The sequence below is a fragment of the Neofelis nebulosa genome, chromosome 11 (assembly GCF_028018385.1).
Source record: "Neofelis nebulosa isolate mNeoNeb1 chromosome 11, mNeoNeb1.pri, whole genome shotgun sequence".
Lineage (NCBI taxonomy): Eukaryota > Metazoa > Chordata > Mammalia > Carnivora > Felidae > Neofelis > Neofelis nebulosa.
This window is the reverse complement of record NC_080792.1, coordinates 28,648,323-28,673,555: the sequence shown is the minus strand read 5'-3', so window position 1 is coordinate 28,673,555 and position 25,233 is coordinate 28,648,323. Positions and strand designations below refer to the sequence as shown.

At 44.4% G+C, this 25,233-nt stretch overlaps 1 protein-coding gene and 1 long non-coding RNA gene across 4 annotated transcripts in view; one reads left to right on the top strand and one right to left on the bottom strand.

Moving 5' to 3' along the window:
- The window catches only part of LOC131490147 (urea transporter 2-like), a 482,671-nt gene that overhangs the window by 419,872 nt on the left and 37,566 nt on the right, over positions 1-25,233 (top strand). The window lies entirely within an intron of this gene.
- On the bottom strand, positions 22,360-24,965 carry LOC131490150 (uncharacterized). The gene is made up of 2 exons (XR_009250969.1): positions 24,018-24,965; positions 22,360-23,154 (listed from the first exon to the last, which is right to left on the bottom strand). It is a non-coding gene; the product is annotated as an uncharacterized LOC131490150 (long non-coding RNA).

The window sequence follows — 25,233 nt, the reverse complement described above, 5'->3', positions numbered from 1 at the left end:
TGACTGTGATTTTGTTTATAGGAAATCCTTCATAATGCACGTTTAGTGTTTCCATATGGAATTCTCATAGGACATTTCCCCACACCACCCTCCCCCCTCCCCTTCTTTTATTTGGATAAGGCAAGAGAAAAGGGACTGTACATTCCAAAGATTCATAGTCATTCCGGATCAAATTCAATGGATTTTGGCAAGAGTTGAAAAACCCAGATGCAGGGCTTCAGCCTCCTGCTGAGTCGCCTCCAGCTGTGAGTGTCTGGTGGAGGCACTTTGTAAAATCATGAAAACCCTATTAAATTCGTGAAATATGATATACTGTCGTTTCAGACTAACTTTCCATTGAACTGTCCATGAAGAGAGAATTTGGTTAACTTGCCGAAGAAGGGGGAAGTGGCGAGGCTGGGGCAGGGTTGGGAGACAGGAGGCCCTATTGAGGGAAACAGAGAAGCGCCAGGAATTCTGAAGAGGTTGCAGATTTCTGTGTCTGGGTATGAGCGTTCCCTCAGACCCCAGCAGCACAAGGCTTTCTCAAGGTTTGACTCTTCCCAGGAAAGGGGGTGGTCACCATGATCCCTCTCCCTCTCAAGTTGCTGAGCTTCCAGCTGTTGTGACCGTTTCTCTGCTGGGATGATTGTTTCAGAGCACAGGAGACTCCAGCAATCCCTGGTGGATATTTAGACTCCACCCCTTGTTTCATAGCTGAGGGGCCAAGGGCAGCAGGAGGGAAGAGAGTGACTCCCCGCAAGGTCCAGCAAATTGAAAGAAAACCCACAGCTCCTCAATCCCAGTGTAGTTCTTTCTACCAAAGCACACCTCAGACACCTTCACTGGCTGCCCCAGATCAGAGCTGCTGACGACATGGGTTTTTTGCATGAACTCATAGGCCTAGACTACCCCCCAACCCCAGCTATGAAACAGTCTATCCTAAAGAAGTTGGACACTCTAAGTTCATTTCCTATTGGACTATAATTCACATCATAAAACTGTTGCATGTTTATTTTCAAACAGATCAGGGTGAGGGCTCCCTGGAGGTGAATTGGTTTTGTTTTCTGGAAACCTCCACAGGACATGGCAATTTCAGGAGCTCACATGTACATGCAGAGTTCACCTTGCAGGAAGCCAAGTGGGGCCCTTCTTCCCCAAACGTCTTGGCACCGTAGGGATCCAAAGTCCGGACGCCTGGAGTAGAAGGGCACACAGAACATCATGACTCACCTGTCATCCATGTAGTGGTCCCTGATATAGGAACATCACATGGTACAAGCAGCTGCATCTCTTGCCCAGTGTTATGTATAGAAAGAGATCAGAATAAAAGCTCACTTTGATTGAGGGCTTACAGTATGCTAAGGTGCTGTCTCGAAAGCTTAGCATGAGTTAAATCATTCCATCATAACAACAACCTTATGATATAGTGGCACCATTATCCCCATTTTGCAGATGAGAAAATTGAGACAAATTTCCCAAAGTCTTGTAGCCAACTAAAATCACATAATGGACATAAGTGACTGAGCCAGTAACTGAATCTCAACAATCAGGTTCTAGAGCCTGAGCCCTCAAACTGCCTGCCACCCTCCCCAACCCCACACCCAAACACACAGACCTAAATATCAATGTCAGAGGAGAAGGTCTTAACTCTCCTTCTTCTCACTCCCATTGGAAATATACTTTTTGAAATAAACAGCTCAGGCTTTCTCTTTACCCTTTTGAAATATAAATAGCCCCTGAGTGTGGGTGGCATTAAGTCACTAATACTCTAAGCCAAGGCTTCTCAAACTAAAATGGACATACAAATTGGCTAGCCATCTCGTCAAAATGCAGATTCTCATTTAGTAGGTCTGTGAAGGAGCCTGAGATTCCACATTTCTAACAAGCTTGCAGGTACTGCAGTGGTCCAAGGAGCACACTCTGAGTGACAAGGCTCTAGGCTATTTACCTGAGTGCTTTCCTCCACCAAAAGAGGCACCTGTAAGAAGGCAGCCAGAGGGTCAAAGATGGCTCATCAATTTAACGGCTGTGATGGGGCTACCCCTCCTCCCCCCACCATCAGTAGAGCCACTAGATTTCCAAGCTTCAAGTCTCAGGCATTGGGAGACCTGGGGAAGGTCTTTGGGGTCACAAGAAACCGTGGGATTGATATCTTTGCAGCATCAAAGAGCAAAGCTCTTTGGACCAGAGAGTCCAGTATCTATACATCCCTGGCGGGGGCAGAAATAAGTGTATGGTGACCCTGGGGTCAGGAACAGTCAACAACAACATCTCTCTTACATCCTGCTGACCAAGAGGAACTGGCCCAGTGTGGCAGTTTCCACCTTCTTGCTGGGGAGTTTGGACAGACATTTCACCTTCCAGTTCCATTTGTTTGACATATAAAATGAGAGGATTGCACTAGATAATCTTTGAATCTCTCCCCTCCTTCCTATCCCAATCTATGAGTCTACAAATGCCTATACAATAAATAAAAATTCAGCCACTGTTCTGCACATCTAAATATTCTGATGTCCTTGTTGCCAACACCACATAGCAGGATATCAGACAGAACCCATTAACTTTCCAGTGGAGGCTGAACACCACAAACACAGCTCTCACAGGAACCTGGCTGCCCCATTCCTGGTCCCCCCTTGGGAAGCAGATGGAGGAGGCTGATTCCCCCGAGTAGCCAAGCATGCTGCCTGAGCCCGGAGACTGGAAGGCAGAGCCTAGTCCCCAGGGCTCTGTTTCACAGCCAAAACACACCGTGTTGTGTTCCTACCAGCTCTGAAGACCTCACACAGCCAAGAGAAATAGGCATTTAAGAGCAGAAAGGGGCAGCACTTGACCCCTGTCCTCTTTGGTCTGTCTCCCTCTGACAAGAGGACGCAAAGCACTGTGGCCTAGTGAGGGGCATGGTGGCCCAGTATAGCCAGCCCCACAGAGCTGGGCTCAAACCCCCAGGTCCCTGGATCTGAGCTGCAGACTCTCTAGCCTTTAATGTTACGAGTGTCTTTCCTTATAAGGGCTAGGCACAGAGTAACTGGGCCATAAAGTGAGACCATTCCTTTGAGTGACTGTTGATAATAAATCAGATACTCTCCAGATCTGTTCTCCAATCTGACAGAGTCCAAGAGACACTTGGAACCTGTATTGTGGAACAACTAAAGATCCAGGGTTAGAAATGCTTGCAAGCCATCAATGTGTATCTATGTAATTCTAAATTTTTAGTAGGGGCGCCTGGGTGGCTCAGCCCATTTAATGTCTGACTCTTCATTTCAGCTCAGGTCATGATCTCACGGTTCATGGGTTTGAGCCCCACATCGGGCTCTGTGTTGTCAACACAGCAACATTAACACCACCCCATTCCCACCAACTTGCGCCTATACTCCTTCAGTAAATACTTTTGGAACTCTGACTGACCAGTGGAGAAGGCATTGGTCGGTGCAAAAAAGCACCTGTGGGGGAAATTTCTCAACAAATGAAGTATTCAGTATTGTTTCTTTTTGAAAATGTGATTTAAGTGAGGACCTTGAAGAGCAGAGCTCAGCATGCATGGGTGCAGGGTTAGAACAGAGTCAGGGCACTAGGGGGTGGAGGGAAGGGTGAATGCATTTGGATGGATTATTTGCCGGTAGAGGAGAGGTTTGAGAAGTACTGTGGTACAGATGAGTCAAGTACAGGGTACCAGGCTGGAGAACACAAGGATGCTGAGTATTAGGATCTGGCTGGGACAGTGTGAGTTTTAAAAATAAGACACATCAGAGAATATTGGACATTAGATACAAGGTTCAAGGGAACCAGGGCATGGCAGCAGGTGGAGCAGAGTGAACAGCCCTCCTCCAGTCAGAAAATGACACTGAGGTTTTCTCTACTAACTCCATGGCTTGCTCACCAAGCTTTTTTTGGTCTTTATTTTGTCGTGAGGACAAGGTTTCGCTTGTCTCTTTCTTCTTTCCTCCCTGACACCCTCCTCTCCTCTCTCTCCTGGATCAATTGTTACCTCTGCCAACAGAAGGTGGTGGGAAAGAGGGGAGGACCAAGGGGAGCGGGGTCGGTGATACAGACCCATACAACTCAGCACCACTTCCTCTATTCCTTGTAAAAATTGGGATAATATTACTAGCCTGATAGACTGGAAGCTGAACCAGATGTCTTCTAGTGTTCAATTCTAGAACTCTAGGAAACAAGCCAAGAACTCTACAGCCTAAGTCTTGCTACCAAAATGAGACTCCCACACATGGACCTCAGGGCATACCACTACTCTGACTCCACCTTGGGCAGTGGTCACACCCCACCAGAACAGGCTCCTTCCAGGTAACTGCCCAACACACACACACACACACACACACACACACCCCTAGATGTACACACAAATACACAGCCACGCACAGACACACACACACACACACACACACGCACACACGCACATGTACACACACATACAGAGGCACAAGCACACACATGCACACACAGGCACAGACAGACACACACACAAATAGACACACATATCCAGATGTTCACACAGACACACACATGCACACACACAGAGACACATTTACCTACATGTGCACACACGCACATACGCACAAACACACACCCAGGTGCAGACAAACACACACATGCATGCACACAAACCCACACTTTCCTCCCCATTCTGTGAGATTTTATCCCCTCTCCAGAAATGAACACTTCTTTCTCCAAAACATAGCCCTTTCCTCTTTCCAAACCCTGCCCAGACTTTCAGTCTTCTGTGAAACCTTTCTGCATTAATCCTTAAAATCTGACCACCTTATTTATTCAACTGTCTACTCAACAATTTTATCTACTTGTGCAACCAGCTTTTTAAACTATTTCCTTTCATATGAAAATAATAGTATGCTCACAACCTTTCAGTGTGTTTTCATACCTATTATAATACCAAACATAATGTTATGCAAAAAGCAGAAGCTCATTAAAAATGAGCTGAAAAAAATTATCTCCACAGTGTCTCTATGAGGAATTAATAATAGTTAACATTTATTTTGCATTTAACAACATGGCCACCAGCACTGTGCTAAGCACTTTATATACAATATCCCATTTCATCAATAACCCTAAGATAGGCATTACAGATTTTTTATTTTTATTTTTTAAGTGTATTTATTTATTTTAAGAGAGAGAGAGCACAAGCAGGGAAGGGGCACAGAGAGAGAGGGAGAGAGAATCCCAAATAGGCTCCACACTGCTAGCACAGAGCCCCATGTGAGGTCCGAACTCATGAACCGTGAGATCATGACCTGAGCCAAAGCCGGATGTTTAACTGACTAAGCCAGCCAGACATGCCTAGATTTTTTATTAAAAAAAAAAAAAAAAAAAAAAAAGAAGATTCTAGAATATAAGACAGTCTGATTTCAAATGCCACACTTTTGCCACTGCACAAAACAACTGTCTTTCCATTTAACCATTAACTACACTGAGACACACAGACATTAAGTGAATTACCTGAAGTCACGTGGTTGGGGCTAGAAACCAGGCACTCTCCACTGAGCATCACCACCTCTTTCCAGCTTGGCAATTGAACTCTTCCTTCCATGTGAGAGAAGTGTATACATGAAACAGCAAGGACTTTAAAGCCAGGCAGAGCCTCAATTTCACCTTTTGTAAAAAGAAAATAGCAATAATTACCTAGCCAGGTTGCTGTGGGGGTTAGGACCAAAGAAGACCACGCATTTCCTGGCATAGAACTAGAGCTAGCTTTCAGCCTCTTCTCTCCTCCGGTCTCCACCCGCCCCCCTTCCCACACACTGCAGCCTGTGGGCAGTGTCCTTGTTCCGTCTGCCTGACCTTGTCCTTGAGAGCCAGTATCAGACCAAGCAGGCTGCCCTAAGCATACTCATTAAGAAGGTTTTGTCCCCTGACAATCATGAAGACACTGCAGAAATGGGATCACAGAACTTGTGTTGCTCATGCTTCATGGAGGCTCTCCTGCTGAGTAGTACAGATTCCATCCAAGAAAAAGACAACCACCCATTGTGGATGGGAGGAAAGCATCTGCTCCGGAAGGTCCCCCTTCCCCTGTTCATAGGGAACCTCTCCCCATCAGCCCTTCCATAAATTCTACCTGTGCACTCCAGTTGCCCTCTCCTGTCTTGCTATGGTGGCATGAGGCTAAATTAATTAATGTGTGTAAACCATGTGGAAATGTTTGGCTTGCCAAGTGCTCTTGATAGGTTTGAAATACTATTGGAAGCAGTGGAAATTGGCACGGCTATCTGGAGCAAAATTGATCTCACCCCCAGGACTCCTGAGATTGACTTTGGTTAATGGAGGCATATGCAGATAGAGCAGGATAGTCATTAAAAAACACTATGGATATATTTCAAGCCCTTACTGGGGAGCAAGAAGACAGAATTAAAAGGGAAAGAAAGACACCAGCATAGGGATTCTCCTGTGATGCATCAGACCCAAAGGGAATTGCCCAAGGTTAGGACAAGAGAAAGGGGATACCTACTAAAGTGAGGCACATGGGGCTGGGTGGGTTTGGGTCTCTCTGAGAGGCAAAAATCCAGTCCTAAAATTATGGGTGCTTGTATTTGTGAGCACTCAGAGGATGGGCAGGTACATAATGCCCTTCCCTAAACAGACTCCTCTTTGCTTCTGCGACTCCATCAGCTCCTGAAAAAGGAGGAAGGGGAAGAAGTACCCTAGCCTGGGGCAGGACTTACTGGAGGGAACCAAGAGACCTGCCTCAGGCAAGGGGCTGGGCTTGGTTCTCTCCTAGGGGTTGTATCATCAGAGGTCAACCAGAAAAGCAGAACCAGTAGAAGATAATACATAGTACCTAAAGAGATTTATTGCAAGAAACTGGCTTATATGATTGTGGAGGCTAACTTAGCAGGTCCAAAATCCACAGGGTGAGCTGGAATTCTCAGGCATGGGGTGAAGCTGTTGTCCACAGGCAGAATTACCTCTTTTCTCAGGAAAGCTTCAGTTCTGCTCATAAGGAATTTCAACTGATTGAATCAGGCCCACCCAGATCATCCAGGATCATCTTCTTAAAATCAGCCAATCATGGACTATTATCACATCTACAAAATGCCTATGTACCAACACCTACATCGGTACTTGAGTAACTAGGGACATAGCCCAGCCACACTGACAGGCTAAACTGCCCATCACAACTGCTCTGTCCTCTCGCCACTCAGCCCCCACCTCCTCTACTGTCAGACCCACCCACCTCCTACTGAAGCCTCCGCATCTCACATGGTTGTCCAGTGTCCCAGTCCTCCAGGAATGGCCCTGTGGGTGTCTGCCAGCCAACCCTATCAAAACCAGGTCTCCAAGATAGAGTGTTTGCATGGCTTCTGTCATCACTTTTCCAGCAGGTGCCTGAAATAGCCTCCCACCTGCTATCCCTGCCTCCAAATCCTCATTGTCAGGAGAGTGTATTTCTAATCTCTACACCTGGTCCATCGCTTTGGGGGCTAAGACTCCTTCAGCAACCACCCACAGGGTTCCTATTGAATCATGCTTTCCTCAGAGTGGCGTCTAGCCCACCTTCTCACCTGCCCACACTCCCCTCTGTGCTTCTGCGTTTCCTGGAACTGACCACACTGCTCACCTCCAAGCCAAGGCCCATGTTCTCCTCTGACCTTCACCCATGTCTTTGCCTCCTCACTGAGGACTAGCTCCCCTGGTGAGAGAAGCTCCTTCTCTGGGCCAGAACTACCTATCATCTGCCCCCACTGCAAACTGACCATCGCACCTCTGCCCCACTAGTGCCCATCCCGACGTTCATAGGGCTGACTATGTGTGTCCTGCAAATGCTGGCTCAGTTCATGGACAAAATACACCAGCAGGGTTTCCCCAGCACCTTGTGTTAGCTTGGCTCCTCATGTTATTCCTCTACCTGTAGTTCCGTTGGAAATTTATTGGGGGTAGGGAGTGGTTTTTTCTTATCCCTCTCCCTTCTCTGTCTTCCAATTTGAGAACTGTTTTGAGCAATGATACTGTCATGATAGTTTATGGTATACAGAAGTTATGGCTTGAGGTATTGAGGCCCATTTCAGGAACTGAAAAAAAAACCATAGGATAGTGCAGCCAAGAGGGTAAGGCAGGCAGGGCAAAAAGCGGGGCTGGACACTGGTCTAAGGAGTGGCCATTGACCCTGAAGACTGCAGGGAGCCTTCTAAGGGTCCTCAGCAGGGCAGGGACAGGCTAAAGTCCATCTTAGGAGTACCCTCCATTGGCAACAGGAGGAGGGGCTAGGAGACCAGCCACCTGGCTGTTTCTAGAATGCACTTCAGAGGAGATGAGGGATAGAACTAGGCAGAGGCCAGAAGAGGAATCACCAAGATTTCAGGATCCAAATCTAGGGTGAAAATAGGAAACCTGCCCATACAGACAGATGTTCAGGCATTTTTAAAGGACAAATTACTTTACAGCCCCAGACTTTAATTCGTTCATTCAGTAAATATTATTTGAACACGTAATTTGTTAGAAGCCTAGAGATTTGACAGTAAAACAAGGTTCCTGCTTTCAAGGAGCTTCATCCCAGTGGGAGGGAAGGACAGGAAACAAATGGGGGTGTGCCAGAGTGTCAGATGGTGGTAGTGTGCTGTGGAAAGTGACAGGTAAGAGAGATGGAAAGTCAGTGGGGGATGGGGTGCTACAGTAGAGGGGTGTCTGGAGAATACCTTTCTGAGGAACCATGACTAACCAGGAGAGGGTGGTCTACGCAGAGGAAGTGGCACATGCAAAGATCCTGGAGCAGGGGTGGATTTAACATGCTCTAGGCAGAGGAGAAGATGATGTCAAAGATGTAGCCAGAAATCAGGTGTGGAGGCCAAGCAGGAGGCAGAATGACTTCAGCTTGTGTCTACACAAGCTGGGCAGTCTCTGGAGAGGTCTTCAGCAGGGAAGGGACTCGTGCTACGTATTCAAAGGACCACTCAGATTGCTCCAGCTGGACTGAGGCAGGCACAGGAGGAAGCTGAGACACATAAACAAGGAGAAAGATGACGGTGCCTTAGGCTCCGCCACTAGCAATGAAGGCAATGAGAAAAACCAATTCCAGATGTAATTTACAGGTGGAACTAATAGGAATTGCTGCTACATTGCAGTGTGGGGTGTGAGAGAGAGTCTAGAGCACTTGGGTGGGGGTGTCTGAGTCCATTCCAACTGCTGCAACACAAACCATTGACTGGGATGGGGGGCTCATAAACAACAAACATTTATTTCTCACAGTTCTGGAGCCTGGGAAGTCCAAAATCAAGGCGCCCCAGATTTGGTGTTCATTCTTTGTTCATAGACAGCTGTCTTTGCTGTGTCCTCACATGTCTCTTTTACAAGTGCACTAATCCCATTCGTGAGGGCTGCACTCTCTTGACCTAATCACCTCCCAAAGACTCCACCTCTTAATACCATCACATTGGGGTGTAGGTTTCAACATATGAATTTGGGGGACACATTCAGTCCATAGCAGTGAGTGACAGTCTCTCTTACTGAGACTGGGGACCTCAGGCTGATCAGGTCTGAGGAGGTGCAGGCTAATCAGTATGTACCCAAGCAGAGGTACCTGACACATCTCACATCTTTACTTTTTTACTAAACAGGCCACCCCCACGTTCACACAGTATTTGTGGCTCACATATACCATGGAGACCCTGAGACTCAGAGCATCCTCAGGTGCCTTCTGAACTCAGCAGGGGTTTGCAATTCAGTGTGCATTTACCCACATGGGTTATCTCTGTCACTCTTTACCCATCATAAGGTATTATACTCAGAGCCTCCTCTTTCCTGTTTGAAATGATCTCCCTGCGGAGAGATAGACAGAAAAACATCTGAGATATGGTGGCTTAAAAGAGGTGGGGATGGGGAGGAAGCAGAACCTCATTGCTGTGGGGGTGGGGTGGGGAGGATTCAATGGACTGCTCCTCACCTCCCTCATTTCTCCCACAGTCCTCTTGGGTGGTCGGTATTGGCAGGGCCATGTTATGACTTGTGGGGACCCTAGGCACTCAGCTTTCATAGGTCTCTTTCTCCATAAAAAAATATTAAAAATTATATTTTATGACCACATTGGTATTGAGATGAATATAATGCAGGCCGGATTATATGTGTTTTTTCTTTCTGATTTTAAAGAAATTAAAGCAATGTTGTGGTCCTGAAAACTATCATGGGCTCTGGGCACAGTGCCTGTTGTGCCCAATAGAGAAGTGTCCCTGGGTATAGGAACGGAAGAGGGTGGGTCTGGAGCAACAGCGGCTATCAGGAGACCTGGGCCCCTGTCCTAACTCCTGAACAATAAGCTATGAGATCTCTGATCAGTGTCTCCACCTCACAGGGCCTCCTAATCTCTCCAAGGAGGGGTGGAACTTGACCATCTCCTGGCCGCCTTCTAAGCAACAACTCCCAAGGTTCTAACTAAAGCATGCAGACCTCGAGCTTCATTTTTTAGCTTTCTGACCCCAAGGAAAGGCTCTTCCTTCCCCCTCCCGCCCCACCCCACTAACTACAATATTAAACTTGTTTTCCTTTCTGGATCTCCTTCTCTCATCAAATCATTTGCTGGTGTGTGCAGCCACTGATTTCCAAAAAGCGGCCATAAAACCATAATGAGTATGGAGATACCAACGTGAAATGACAGAGAGAAGGCCATAAACATTCAAATAAATATATAAATATAAACAAGTCTATAAACCAAACCCGGGAGGTATTTTAAACGCATAATGTAGCATTTATATCTCTTACTTTGCGCAGCAGAACTTTCAAAGGAAATTCATTTAATTCTATTGCTCACACCCCTAACCCCCATCCAGGAGTAATCGCTAATAACCAGCACAATTACCGCCTCCCTCCTGATGGAGAGTTCATTTCAGAAGCTCGTTCTTGAATTCATTATCATGCTGGAAATGAGTTGAATCACAGCGGATGTGACCACATGACGATCCCCCTGCTTCCTTCCAGTTGGGTTCAGCGAGATGCCTGCTTCAGCCCTGGCCCCTGCCAGCCCTATTGCAAAGGGAGCTGTCTCTCTGTGCCTGGCCCGATTTAAAGAAGCTTGTCAGGAGTTAGGAAGAGGGCACATGACTCTGCTTTATTATGGGCTTGATGGGTGGAGGGACACCGCCCACCTTGCTTAGAGCATGGCTGTGGCCCTCCCTCTCCAAAGGAAAGGAACCTAACCATGGCTCACGTGTCCTGCCAGGAAATGGCCAAGAGTGAACTGAGCAGCACCACGCATACACTGGCCATTTCCACTGCTTCCAGGTCCTCATTCGTCCAGTCCTCGACAAGCCCTGGGGTAGTTCAGGGCCAGATACAGATTTAATGGAACCTTTGTTTAAAAAGCAGGGGAAGGGTGTCTGGGCGGCTCAGTCGATTAAGCGTCCAACTCTTGACCTCAGCTCAGGTCTTGATCTGAGGGTTGTGAGTTCAAGCCCTACATTGAGCTCTGCCCTGGAGTGTGAAGCCTACTTTAAAAAAAAAAAAAAAAAAAAAAAAAAAAAAGCTGGGGAAACATGCAGTTAAGGGTACTAAAATATAAAACTTTTTTCATTCTTCCTTGGGTGGTTTCCTCTGCACCCCCACCACCACTCCCTCCCTCTCTCTTCTTGACCGGTCATAACCTATCATGATGTTTTTATCTGCTATTTAACGATGCGGTCCCAGAAGTGCAGGGATTCTTGCTAGGTGAGCACAGACTCTCACTGCACAAGGCCCCACCCAGTGACTAAGTGTACACACAAAAGATCCACTCTCTGCAGGTTTCCCTCCCACCAGCCATGAGATTGCCACACTGAGCCCCGATCAAAGTTGGAAGCCGGGGGTCCCCACTTCCCACAAGCCCTCCAGCCCAGCCCACTGTGAATGCATGACCCCCAAGGGACTGCAATCTATATGCCAGGTTCTGCTCAGAACCAGGAATGGGCCAAAGTGCTGCAGGGTGCATCACCTAACTCCAACCCTCCCCACACCTGTGCGCACCTGAGCACAGAGGGTAGCAGCAGTCCCAGGGTGAGGGGCCAGGAGGGAGAGGCCCTGGGCACCTAAAGGCAGTTGAGAACAGGAGAGGCAGCAGGAGGCAGGACTGAGTATAAGCCAAGGATCCAAGTCACCCCCATTCATGGTCCACTGACCTATCAAACTTCACATATAAAACACAATGTTAGGATTTTGAACAATTGAATATGTTTGAATTATTAAGAATTTCAAGATGGTGCTTGTGGAGCATCAAACCCCAAGCCTGGGGCCCTTTTAAGCACAAGACTATATACAATTGCACTGGTCACATGCCCATGAAGCCAACTCTGGGTAGATATTAGCACAGTCCTAATTTTGCATATGGGGGGTCTCAGGCCCTATAATTAGCCCAAGGCCATGATGCTGGGAAGTAGAGAACACTAAGACTCAAACTGCATAATCTGGCTCCAGAACCTCATTCTTTACCATTTCCCCATGCTGTGCCTCATTCCAGTAAACCTGGCTGCCTCCCCTCAGGGTGATCAGCACAATATCACATGGTCTGGTGGAAAAGGCAAAAGAGAGGATGCACCCCAACCTGCACCATATGCTGACTCAACCAGCCACTGGCTGTGTGTCTTTGGGCAAGTCATGTAGCCTCTCTGAACTTTAGCCCAATCTGCCACCTGAGGGGCACTGTGAAGAAAAAATTTGAAGTAATAAAGGTACACTTATGGGGAAGCACCTGTCTTACCTAATACATATAAGACAAGTAGGAAAGCCTGACCAGAACTGGACCTCTCAACCATCTCCTTCTTTCCCAGGCTTTTCCCCACCCCTCTGTAGGCAACGGACTCTGACCCTGAATGTCCAGAGAGGACAATGCACATGCTTTGTAATATAACTACTCTGTAGCCACACAGTAAGAAAAGGACAGGCTGGGCCAGTTCCACCATTCAGGTTTCTAAAGGATGTAATATTTTATGGGTCTATGTACACCTGCTTTGAGTTCATCATCTTAATTGCAATGGAGATTTTTTTTCTTATATGCGGACAGTCCACCGGGCTAGCTCTCTCCATTGATGATCCAGGACTTCCCCTGCCCAGCCAACATTTGCGCCACTGCGTAGATGTTTGCTGAATGAAGTCATCAAAAGTCTACATGACGTTTTTCCTCAAATGAACTCATCAGATTGACCCAGTAGTAAGCATTGAAAGTAAGACTGAACTATTAGTAAGCATTGACTTAAGGAACCCAAAACTGTAGTAAGGCAAGAAAAAGCCTTAGGGACCCTCAACCTTTATGTCTTTTCTGCTGAACTAGAGTGACATGTGCTTCCTCAGACAAGCTTGGGAGCTTTCCTTTGGCCTCATCATAGAAGCTTCTGCTTTGGCAAGACTGGCTGAAAGATCTAAACAGTCAGAGCCTTTGCGTTGGCCACTGTAGTAATTTATGCCAGCTGAGGGCGTGCATGGCCGTGCGTGATGCCCAAGGGCCCCCCATCTCTCCGGGATCCAGGGCCTGCTCGAGGAGTGCTAGTTCACTGCCCTGACCAAGCCAAACATATTTGACAGAATTTCAGCTCTCAACTTCAGCCAAGAGAGTTATTTCATTAACTAATGGCCATAGATGAGGAGCGCTTGGGTGGCTTGGTTGGTTAAGCATCTGTCTTCAGCTCAAGTCATGATCTCACAGCTCATGAGGTCAAGCCCCACATCAGGCTCTGTGCTGACAGCTCAAAGCCTGGAGTCTGTTTCTGATTCTGTCTCTCTCTCTCTCTCTGCCCTTTTCCTGCTCATGCTCTCTCTCTCAAAAATAAATAAACATTAAAAAAAATTTTTTAAGGCCATAGATGAGCCATACGATGGTCAGTGGTTGTTAGGAACATGTGTACATTGCTCAGTCAGCGCCTGGTTCATAGTAAGTGTTTGACCAAAATATCAGTCCCTGACAAATGTAATCTCTCTTGGGGAGGCTTAGGGAGCAGCATGATTTGTCACTCCTTCCGTGGGGGGATTGAAGGCTATTTGCCCTAGAAAGGGACAGTATGAGAGCTGGACACCCTGATAAAGGGAGGACAGAGGTGGACAAAGGAGTTTGAGGCATGGCGGGAGCAGGGATTATGGAAAACTGAAAACCCCTTTTACCTCCTGCTCTGCTTTCCCATGGTCTGGCTCTAGAAACCTCAGGAAGAGAGTTAGTATGAGGTCTCTGGTGTAATGTGAAAAACATCTCTACTCAGAATCACTTCCACTGCTTTCACTTTCCCCCAGAGACCATGTAATTGTAATGGGCACATAAGTTGGTCTTTCCTGAACAAACTCAGGTTCTTACAAGAGATCAGAAGACACAAAATATCACTCAGGTCCTTTCAAAGAAATCTCCTCTTGGATCAGTTATTTCTTGAGGCCAAACAGCTTGTACTTCCTCATTGTAAAATGCAGACATTTGAGTGCTTTCTCCAGAGCAAAAATTGGTTGACACTCCCCACTGATGAATTCAAACATTTTGACTTGAACTCATTCAAATTCCCGTCAGTGTAGTCAATGGATGTCACATCAAATATCTGTCAGCACAACCAGCCAAGTCGATTAGACACCTGGTCTTTTTAGTCAGCTAAACTTGTTATTTCTGAAAACAAAAATAAAAATAAAAAAATCAAGATAAAAGTAACCTATCAATTTAGTTAGCGACTGACTAATAACTTCTATCAAAAAGTACATTTTTGTCAAACTACTTTGATTTTTTTTCCCACTGAATCTACTAAATCAATCAGTTGTGTGTGGGGTGGGGAGGATATTGACCAGATGTGCAGCTTGCTGAACAAGCAGGGAGGTGAACATCAGAAATGAAATCATCAAAGAGATTCCATCAGAACGGCCACTGCTCAATCATCCACAATAACAATGAGGAATGGGATCCTGCAAGATGTATGACAGGTAGTCCCTAATCAGGACAATTTGCTGCACTGAAGAGCATTTTTCTATTCTTTCTAGAAATTCACCTTCCTGTCTCGTTTGTCCATAATTGATAAGAAAATAGGTGTGATTGCCCAGGGAGTGCTGATTTGTGTCCCCAATTGCCTGTCAACCATCAACAAGCTCATGGCAGGTTCACTGAAAACTGAAAGTTGATTGTATTTATTTGGGGTCCCTTGAGTGTTATATTATACTGAATTAATTCTGAAAGATATGATGCCTTCCCAAGTCCAGAGGATTATGATGAATTCAGTGTTTGACACAGTCTATTTTAGACCTGAACTAAAGAATTAAAATCAGTTTCTTTGTTTAAACTGAAACCCTTCAACCTGGCCTTTGGCACCCTCCTTCTCTACCTTTACTCTTTTCTCAAGCCTCACCTCACCCTTTCCCAGCTCCCCACCTCCTCACACACCCTCCCCAGGATGCCTGGAGCCTTGATACTTACTGTTCCAGAGCTCTCCCTGCAGGGGCAGCCGTTTAGTAGACCAAGTTATACCAAGGGATCTTTTACGTACTGTGCTAAATCTTTCCAAGGGTGCTTGTTTTTCAAAAGAGGATACCTGAAGAGGTCTATGTTTAGTTCAAAGGAGTAAATCACTAATGATATAATTTCAGATGCCAGGTAACTGGAGAGAATCCAAATGTCAGCAGACAGGATTTTAACAAAGCCAAGTATTGTGAAGAGCAGTCTTGCTTAGAGAATCCAAACATATTCACTCTTGAATGTATTCATGGAGAATTAAGTGGCCCACTTTTGTCCAATTCAAAATTTTCACTGGTCAGATTTTCTCCTGGTCATAGACATTTCTGCAACTGGAATAAGCTGATTATTTATTGCTAACCACTCACCACCTACAATTCACTTTTCCAATTTTCCGTGTTGCCTGTACAGTGCCACTTTGTCAATCCCTGCAGTTTATTGACTGTGTTCTGATGGCTGGGGTAAACAAATTACTTCAAGAATAACTGGAGCAAAAAGGGCATTGCTTTCTGGCTTCTAATGATGGAGCTGGTGTGCGACCCAATTGGTCCTAATGTCAGCAGGCAATTCACCGTCATGAGGGTGCAAGTCACATAACCCATCCTATCGGTGACAAAATTTTGTATGGTACATAACATTGACCTTGTTTTATTCTGAGTAAATATCAGATAATATCAGATCAAATGATTTTGCAGATAAAATACTCCCAAATTTTGAAGTCTACTCTTTTAAAATCCATTGAAAATATACTGCACAAACAACTCTGCTTTATGAATGCATTAAAAGCATCAATAACCAAGAAGTTCACACTCTTACACTAGGGCCAGAGGACGTTTATTGGATCTGGGGTGTCTTGTACCATTTAGACCCAAATCTGTCCTTAGCTCAGTGGTTTCCAAATTTCTTTACTGTGTAGTTCTACCAGAAAAATATTTTTAAGCAGGCACCCCAATACGTTTGTTTAATTACAAATTATGTTTATGTATCTACATCAGCCAATATGTCAAGGCACAATACACAGTTAGGTCAGGGTCATCTATAATGATAGTCAATGTAAACCCTTTTTATTTTTTTTTTAATATAATTTATTGTCAAACTGGCTTCCATACAACACCCAGTGCTCATCCTAACAAGTGCCCTCCTCAATGCCCATCACCCCCTTTTCCCTCTCCCCTACCCCCATCAACCTTCAGTTTGTTCTCTGTATTTAAGAGTCTCTTATGGTTTGCCTCCCTCCCTCTCTGCTTGTAACTTTTTTTCCCTTCCCTTCCCCCATGGTCTTCTGTTAAGTTTCTCAAGATCCATATATGAGTGAAAACATATGATATCTGTCTTTCTCTGACTGACTTATTTCACTTAGCACAATACCCTCCAGTTCTATCCACATTGCTGCAAATGGCGTGATTTTATTCTTTCTCCTTGTCAAGTAGTATTCGATTGTATATATAAACCACATCTTCTTTATCCGTTCATCAGTTGATGGACATTTAGGCTCTTAACATAATTTGACTATTGTTGAAAGTGCTGTTATAAACATTGGGGTACATGTGCCCCTATGCATCAGCACTCCTGTATCCCTTGGGTAAATTCCTAGCAGTGCTATTGCTGGGTCATAGGGTAGATCTATTTTTAATTTTTTGAGGAACCTCCACACTGTTTTCCAGAGCGGCTGCACCAGTTTGCATTCCCACCAACAGTACAAGAGGGTTCCGGTTTCTCCACATCCTCTCCAGCATCGACAGTCTCCTGATTTGTTCATTTTAGCCACTCTGACTGGTGTGAGGTGATATCTGAGGGTGGTTTTGATTTGTATTTCCCTGATGAGGAACAACGTTGAGCATTTTTTCATGTGCCTGTTGGCCATGTGGATGTCTTCTTTAGAGAAGTGTCTATTCATGTCTTCTGCCCATTTCTTCACTGGATTATTTGTTTTTCAGGTGTGGAGTTTGGTGAGTTCTTTATAGATTTTGGATACTAACCCTTTATCTGATATGTCATTTGCAAATATCTTTTCCCATTCCATTGGTTGCCTTTTAGTTTCGTTGATTATTTGCTTTGCAGTGCAGAAGCATTTTATCTTGATTTTTATCTTATTTTTATTGGGACTATTGTCCCAATAGTTCATTTTTGCTTTTAATTCTCTTGCCTTTGGAGATGTGTCAAGTAAGAAATTGCTGCAGCTGAGGTCAAAGAGGTTGTTGCCTGCTTTCTTCTCTAGGGTTTTGATGGTTTCCTGTCTCACATTCAGGTCTTTCATCCAATTTGAGTTTATTTTGGTGTACAGTATAAGAAAGTGGTCTAGTTTTCATTCTTTGGCTTGTTGCTGTCCAATTCTCCCAGCACCATTTGGTAAAGAGACTGTCTTTGTTTCCATTGGATACTCTTTCCTGCTTTGTCAAAGATTATCTGGCCATACACTTGTGGGTCCAATTCTGGGTTCTTTGTTCTATTCCATTGGTCTATGTATCTGTTCTTGTGCCAATACCATACTGTATTGATGATTACAGCTTTGTAGTAGAATGTAAACCCTTTTTAAAGTAGACTTCATAATTTTGACATTTTGGGGGCCTAATTCTTATTGTGGCTAATTAGGTTGTCATTGCCTTTACTTTCTAATGTGGCTGGAATCATCAGAACATAATCAGAACTGAAGAAGCAATAGCACCACTTTCCTGTGATTTATTTGGACTTATATTAGTCATTTTTTATGTTCTGAAATTTCTTTGTAGGACTCTTTCTAATCCATTTGTCCATTTTGTTTCAATCCTTTTGTACCATGGAAATTCCACTCTATTCCAGAATAATAATAATAATATTAATAACCAATAAGAAGCACTTATTCAGAAAGTTTTCCTCCAGAGCCTAAATAGATAGCCACTAACCTCCTAATCTTGCAACACTAAAGGTATGGTACATAAGATCCATAGATGACATGTGACAACTTGAAAAAGGATCTGAACCAGGATACCTTAAGTTTATCTCAATTTTTAGATAAAAATATACATAGAAGTTCTAATATGTATCCACACCCCAATTGACTGAGTGTCTTACAATACCCCTCAGGATGAATGTCCCACTTTGGGGACCCCTGGTTCTAGTTCACCTTAAAATGAAGCCTCTTCTGGAGAGGAGAGAGGAGAGGAAATTGGAGAGGTACACTGAGACCAAGTTGGACTTAATGTCCTGCCTGGGATTTTGGGCATCCTGTGTTCACTGGGAAGCATTAAAGAGTCTTAAAGAAGGGGTGATATGACATGATTTGCATTCTTGCAAATTATTCTGAATGCACCAAGGAGAACGGATTGTGGAGCATACACAGATACCAGGAGTTATAACAGGAGGTATGATAATGGTCTGAATTAAGGCTGCAGCCTGGAGAAAAGTGGGAAGATTCACATGATAGTAAAAATTTGGTTATCCATTAAACTTGCCCAAGGTTAAACAGCTGGTAGGCAGCAAAGCTAAATTTAGACCCCAGGTCTCCTCACTCCCAATACAGTGATTTTTCTTCTGATTTGCCATGTCAGAGAACACCTGGTCCCTCTGTTTTATCCTCCCCCAGGGAGATAGGTGATCAGGAGCTAAGCCCAGATAGCAGCGTGCAGTTTCCAGCAGGGTGATGAAGGAAGGCAACAGGAAAGGAAAAGCACTGCCTTCTCCAGATGTATTTATCTTTGCAGGATCCATGAGGGGGCTCCATGAGAATCTGTTTTCTGGGTATTGAATCCCGTACTGAAATAACACACTTTCCAGTGACAACAAACTGAAACTCCAAGTGACTATTCATTCAAGTCCAGGCCTTAACAAAAGCCATAACCCATCCTTCTGAAGGGTGGAAGGTGATAGGGAAGTACCAACTTGGGGGAAAGAGAAATAGACTCTTGTAATCACTCCCACTAAGGAGCTTCCATCTCTTCTGTTGGGCTGTTTACAGTCCTTCTTCCTTTAAGCTAAAAAGTTAGCTCCTCCAAAAATTCCTTCCTAATTACCCCTTCCCTCTTGTCCCCTGCCTCCTGCCCCAGTCTCCTTTCTTATGGCATCTATTGGTCGGGGTTTAGTACATAAAACAGAGACAACTACAGGTATTTTAAGCAGAAAGGGATTTAATACAGGAATTTAGGGGCTCACAAAATTGGGGACACAGTTGTAGGAGTGAGCTTTGGGCCAGAAATTACTCCTGAAACACTACAGAACCGACCTACCATAGGAGCTACTACCTCTGAGGCCACCACTGAAACTACTGAGTTCAAAAACCCACCATTATATTCCAGGAATCAGGAAGCCAGAATCATGAAGTCACTATAGCTCCTGCCCCTAAAACCCACAAAGCTAGTGGCTGAGCAGTGAGCAGCAAAAAACATCATCTGTCCATGACCTTTCTTTCAGGAGAAAACAGCTGAAAAGGCAAGACTTCTGCTTCACTTCTACCTTCTAAATTTTGCCTAATGCCTCAAATTGACAAAGCCTGATTTTATTCTAAAACCTCAGCTGCAAGAGAAGCTGAGAAATTTGATTTTTTTATTTTTTAATGTTTATTTATTTTTGAGAGAGAGGGAGACAAAGCGGGAGCAGGGGAGGGGCAGAGAGAGACAGAGACAGAATCTGAAGCAGGCTCCAGGCTCCGAACTGTCAGCACAGAGCCAGATGCAGACTCGAACTTACAAACCATGAGATCATGACCTGGGCCACCAACTGAGCCACCCAGGCACCCCTGAGAAATTTGACTTTTAACTTTCTAGCCTCTTGGATATAATAAGGTACCCTAGAAGGATTGAGCAAGCCACCCTACAGGCTCCAGCATGGGATATCCTAAATTACATTCTGTTTTTTTAATGTGTCTAACCACCCCTTAGCTCCTGAAGGACAGAGCTCCTGGACGTCATGTCTTTCACATCCTTCAAGGCTGCAAGACTTGCAGATGAGAGGTCCTTGCTAAGAACAGCCAAATAATCAAATGATGAAACACATTCACTGTTTCAGTACTTTCTTACTTTGCTTTCTGATTCTGTTCCTGCCTTTAAATGTTATCTCTGAAGTAAACCCCCTTGAAGATAATGCTGGTTGGTACTTCTCAGGTGTGTCCCCACAGAGTGAGCCACAGGGCTGGCCATATACATTCCTCCTAAATTAGTGTGTTGATTGTGTTTCACAACTGATTCTCACCCAGAAGTGGTTTTGTTTTTTTTTTAATTTTTTTTTCAACGTTTTTTATTTATTTTTGGGACAGAGAGAGACAGAGCATGAACGGGGGAGGGGCAGAGAGAGAGGGAGACACAGAATCGGAAACAGGCTCCAGGCTCCGAGCCATCAGCCCAGAGCCTGACGCGGGGCTCGAACTCACGGACCGCGAGATCGTGACCTGGCTGAAGTCGGACGCTTAACCGACTGCACCACCCAGGCGCCCCCAGAAGTGGTTTTTTTTTCCCCCAAAAGACATTTTTGCCCTATGAAGTTCAAGCAACAGGAAACTAATTTCCTGCAAAAGTGTGAGGACAACAGATCTTTCTTATATGCACTATTGTCTCATTTTGGCAGCAGACTACCTCCAAATTCTAAAGTAGGTGCCCTCTACACTATTCTACAAGGTTGTTATGAGGATTAGATATCACAGAGAGCATTACCTACCACATAGTAGATGTCAGTAAGTATCAATTCCTTCCTTTTTCCTTCATAAAAAAGTATACCTTTCCGGGCTTCTGCTAAGAGACTGGCTAATTAGATCTTTGAAGAGGTATTAATGGCTAATGTATTAGTTATCTACTGATGTGTAACAAATTGCCCAAAACTTAGCAACTTAAAACAAGAAAAATGTTTTTGGCCAGGAATCTGGGAGCAACATAGCTGGGTGGTTCTGGCTTAGAGTCTCTAATGAGATGGCTGTCACGATGATGGCTTTACTAAAGGCTTTACTGGAGCTGGAGGATCTGCTCTTAAGATCCTTGTGCATCTAGCCAGCTGATGCTGGTTGTTGCCAAGAGGTCTCAGTTCCTCTCCACGACAGACTCCTAAGGCTGCAGTTCCCCCAGAGCAAGTGACCCAAAAATGCAAGGCTGAAGTGGCAGTGTCTTTTAAACCTAGCCCCAGAAGGGACAGAACCTCCTTTCTATGATGTCCTGTTGGTTACACAGGTCAGCTCTGTGAGTACCGGAAAGCAAGGGTCACCAAGGGCCACTGTGGAGGTTGGCTGCCACACCTCATAATGGCCTAATAGGGTAGATGAACTCTTCCATTTACTGTCATTGTGATTTGGAAGGGATTTTGAATGTCTCAATGCAAGTTTGTAAGATATTCTTAGAGATACTTTAATCTTTGTCAAGATTTTAGCTCTAGAGCACACTCATTAGACACTCAGAAAATATGTGAAGAAAGAATAAATTTGTCCCTTAAGCAACATATAAACATTCTCCAAAATGGAACAACTCAAGAGATAAAGCATCTATGGGGCTTTCTTGTGAATATATATGTATATAAATTATGCATTGTGTGTGTGTGATAAAATGTCACCCACATAGTGAAATAAAATAAAGTACTTGGGAACATATAAACTATAAAAAATTAGTGATAATTGCTGAATTCCTTTTTATGTATACCTATATATATATATATATATATATATATATATACACATATATATGTATATATGTATATATATATATATTCTTTCTTCAATAAATAGGGACAGAAATGTATGAAATTATGAATTACAATTAAGGAATGGAATGAAATGGTATAAATCTTGACAATGCAATAATAATAATAATAATAATAATAATAATAAAATTAGTAAAAATTGATAAAAGCATATGAAAACAGTTTTCCTATTTTTCTTAGTTAGGAGGCAATCAGTACTACCTAAATATGAAACCTGGATTTTTTTTTAAAGATACTGAGTTCTTAATTTTTTAAATGCTTTTTCTGTTTTCTTAACCTTAAAAGGTTACAAAAACTAAAAATATTTCCCATGTAGAATAAACATTTATCTGAAGTTTAGCAGTTTCTCTAGTTTCACTTTAATTCATTTTTCTTTTGTTCAAGTCACACAAAATTAAATATGATACTTTCCGTTAAAAAACAATAGCTCAAAAAAACAAAAACAAAACAAAAATAATAGCTCATAAGACATTATCCTATTTCTAGGAAATAATTTTGTCTTTCCATTTTTTCTTTTGCTGTTCAGGAATATGAGCACAAAGGTATCTGGAAGGACAGCTCCCCAATGTTTATGATGGCCATTTCTGCATTTGGGAAGTGGCAGTAAGTTTCTGCATTCTTCCTGTGCTCTTCAGTATTTGAAATTTTCATAGTGACTACATATGATTTTTTTAAACATGACAAGGAGAGGCTTAAACTAAAAACAAGATGATTATTGGGTGGGTGATACTATCATCTCATTTGAAGGCATATTTCCCAAAATGTTTATGTCTTAGAACCTCAGAAGCCCTTGAAGATGTTATAGATGGGCCATCAGTTTTGAGAGGTGTACTTTACCTGCCTTTTGCCCTAGTGGGTTGGTGTGTAGAATTAATGCAACCAAGACAATGGGTTTGGTTCTCCTAATGAGCCATTTGTCTTCTCCCTGATCTGTGATCCCTATCTGTACCCCTAACCAGAACTGGACCACTTATAGAGGCAAAGCACTGATCAAGGGGCCTGCAAGTTGGAGTCTTGGTTGAATCCTACTTCCTAGTTCACAGTTGTATCAGCCGGGTCATGAAGGAATTAGGAGCACCACCAAAAAGGCAATGGAATCACAGACCCTTAGAAGGATGGCTCTGTAAACTCTGAAAAACAGAAAGAAACAGGACACAGGACTCCTTCACATCCAATTAAAATATCTCTTCAAAGTTGATCTTGGAGAAATGATGGTATTAAAAACCTTTCTACCAACAGGGAAGTTTTTGACTTTCATGACTTTTTGCATCCCGGGCTTACCAGGTTTTCTCACTGAGCATTTTGTGGGGACTGACCCTTGTCATATAGGCTTGACCTGCATATTGCAGGATATGTGGCCTCCCTGGCCTTCACCACTAAATAGTAGTGGTACCCCTCCTTCATTGAGTCAACCAAAAGATGCTCCCCTCATTTCCACCTTCATTCTCTACCCACCCCCACAGTGGGAAGCAGGGCAGTCCCATCCCTGGACACTCACAGTGTACCTTCTGGTTTCCATGAGGACAAGAAGAACTTTGTCTTGCTCACTGATGAATCTCTAGTGACTGACACATAGTAGGTACTCAACAAACATTTGAATTAATGAGCAATATCCAATGTAGGATCTGCTATGGAGAAATTAGTGTTTTAGGAAGATGAACATTTCTAAATATTTACATCAGCAAATCTACTCTCATTAAATTCCTGGTAGTTGGAGCCTTTAGAGCTTATGAACAGCCCCAGAAAAGCCGGGAGGACGTAGGCAGAAACTGACATTTGGTAACACCTACGGTTCGTGGAGTAGTGTGCTGCTCAGCCCTCTACATGTTGCCTTATGAGGCAGCAATCACCATTCTGCTTCCCAGATGAGGAGGAATCCCCACGTGGTACATGGTAGATGGCAGAGCTAGAATTTGGCTGGACTCCCAAGGCCATGTTCTTTTGGTTCCACCCACTGTGACCATCCCGGTGGAGTTTGCTCATCAACACTCACCCTCCTTTCAGATGCTCTCGAGAAAACACATCTTCAGAGGTTTCACAACAAAATTTGTTTTCCAGTGATGTCCAGATAAATTCCATCTCTTCAGAGGCTTGACTGCATAAATATAGCCAACATATCTCTCCCATTACATCAGTCAAGCTGCAGGGGGTCAGAGGACAAGCATCTCGGCAAATGTCTTCAGCCACTTGCTAAATGCATACCTTCTTTAACACTCAACTATTGTAACCCCAAGTGGCTTCTTTGGAGATCTGAGGAAAGCTCATTTGGTAAATCTGGTTAGGGCTGAAGGAGAAGAAAGAGTGGGATAAAGTTAGATTAAGTCCCCATCTCCACACCAGGATCCCTCTGCTTTTCCTTCTTCGGTAGCTGGTCCGGAGCTGGCTGTCTCTGGAACCACATGATGTGCCAGGGCCACGTACAGGGCAGTGTGACAGAACAGCTCACTTCCTCTCCCCAGGAAGACTGTTGCTCCATCCTTCACAGGACTCATGAAAGAGAGGAGGAGGAGGGAGAAGCCTTGCCAGGGAGTCTGGCAGCCTGGAGGCTGTGGCCCCTTCAGAGCAGAGACAGAGGGCTCAGGAGTGCCCATCTGTCTCCCCAGCCCATCTCCTCGCCTGCTCCATCTCCTTCTCAGCACATCCTCTCCCACCAGCACTTCAATCCTCCTACTGTGCTGTGACTCTGAGGTTTCTCTCCTCTCTTCTCTTTCTCCTTCCTCCTATTCTCCTCCCCCCCCCACACCACTTCCCTTACGTCTCCCTGTAATGCCCCAGTCCTCCCACTTTTTCCTTCCTGCCTGCCAATTCCAACTGTATTCCTCTTCTCACTACCCCCACGAAATGTCCCCTTCCACTCTGGGCGAGGCTTCCTCTATTCTCTCTTCTCCAATATGGCACGAACTTATTGTTTGATTACTGATGTTCTTACTAGTGCCCTTCATTCCTGCACACCCCCACCCCCACCCCAGCATCCCACTGACGTTCATAGCATGAGGCTGTCATGACTAAAGCCTCCTAACCTTGACTCACCCCAACATGAATCCATGTTTATGCCCTCTTTGGGGCCATTCACAGCAAGGACCCAACCTCACCTCCTCTTTATGGTGTTGTCCAAGCTTACAAAGCAAAGCTGAGTTTTCGATTTAGGTATTTTCAACAATGGGAGGAGCCTCCATTTCCATAGGTGCTACATTTTTATTTCTGAAACT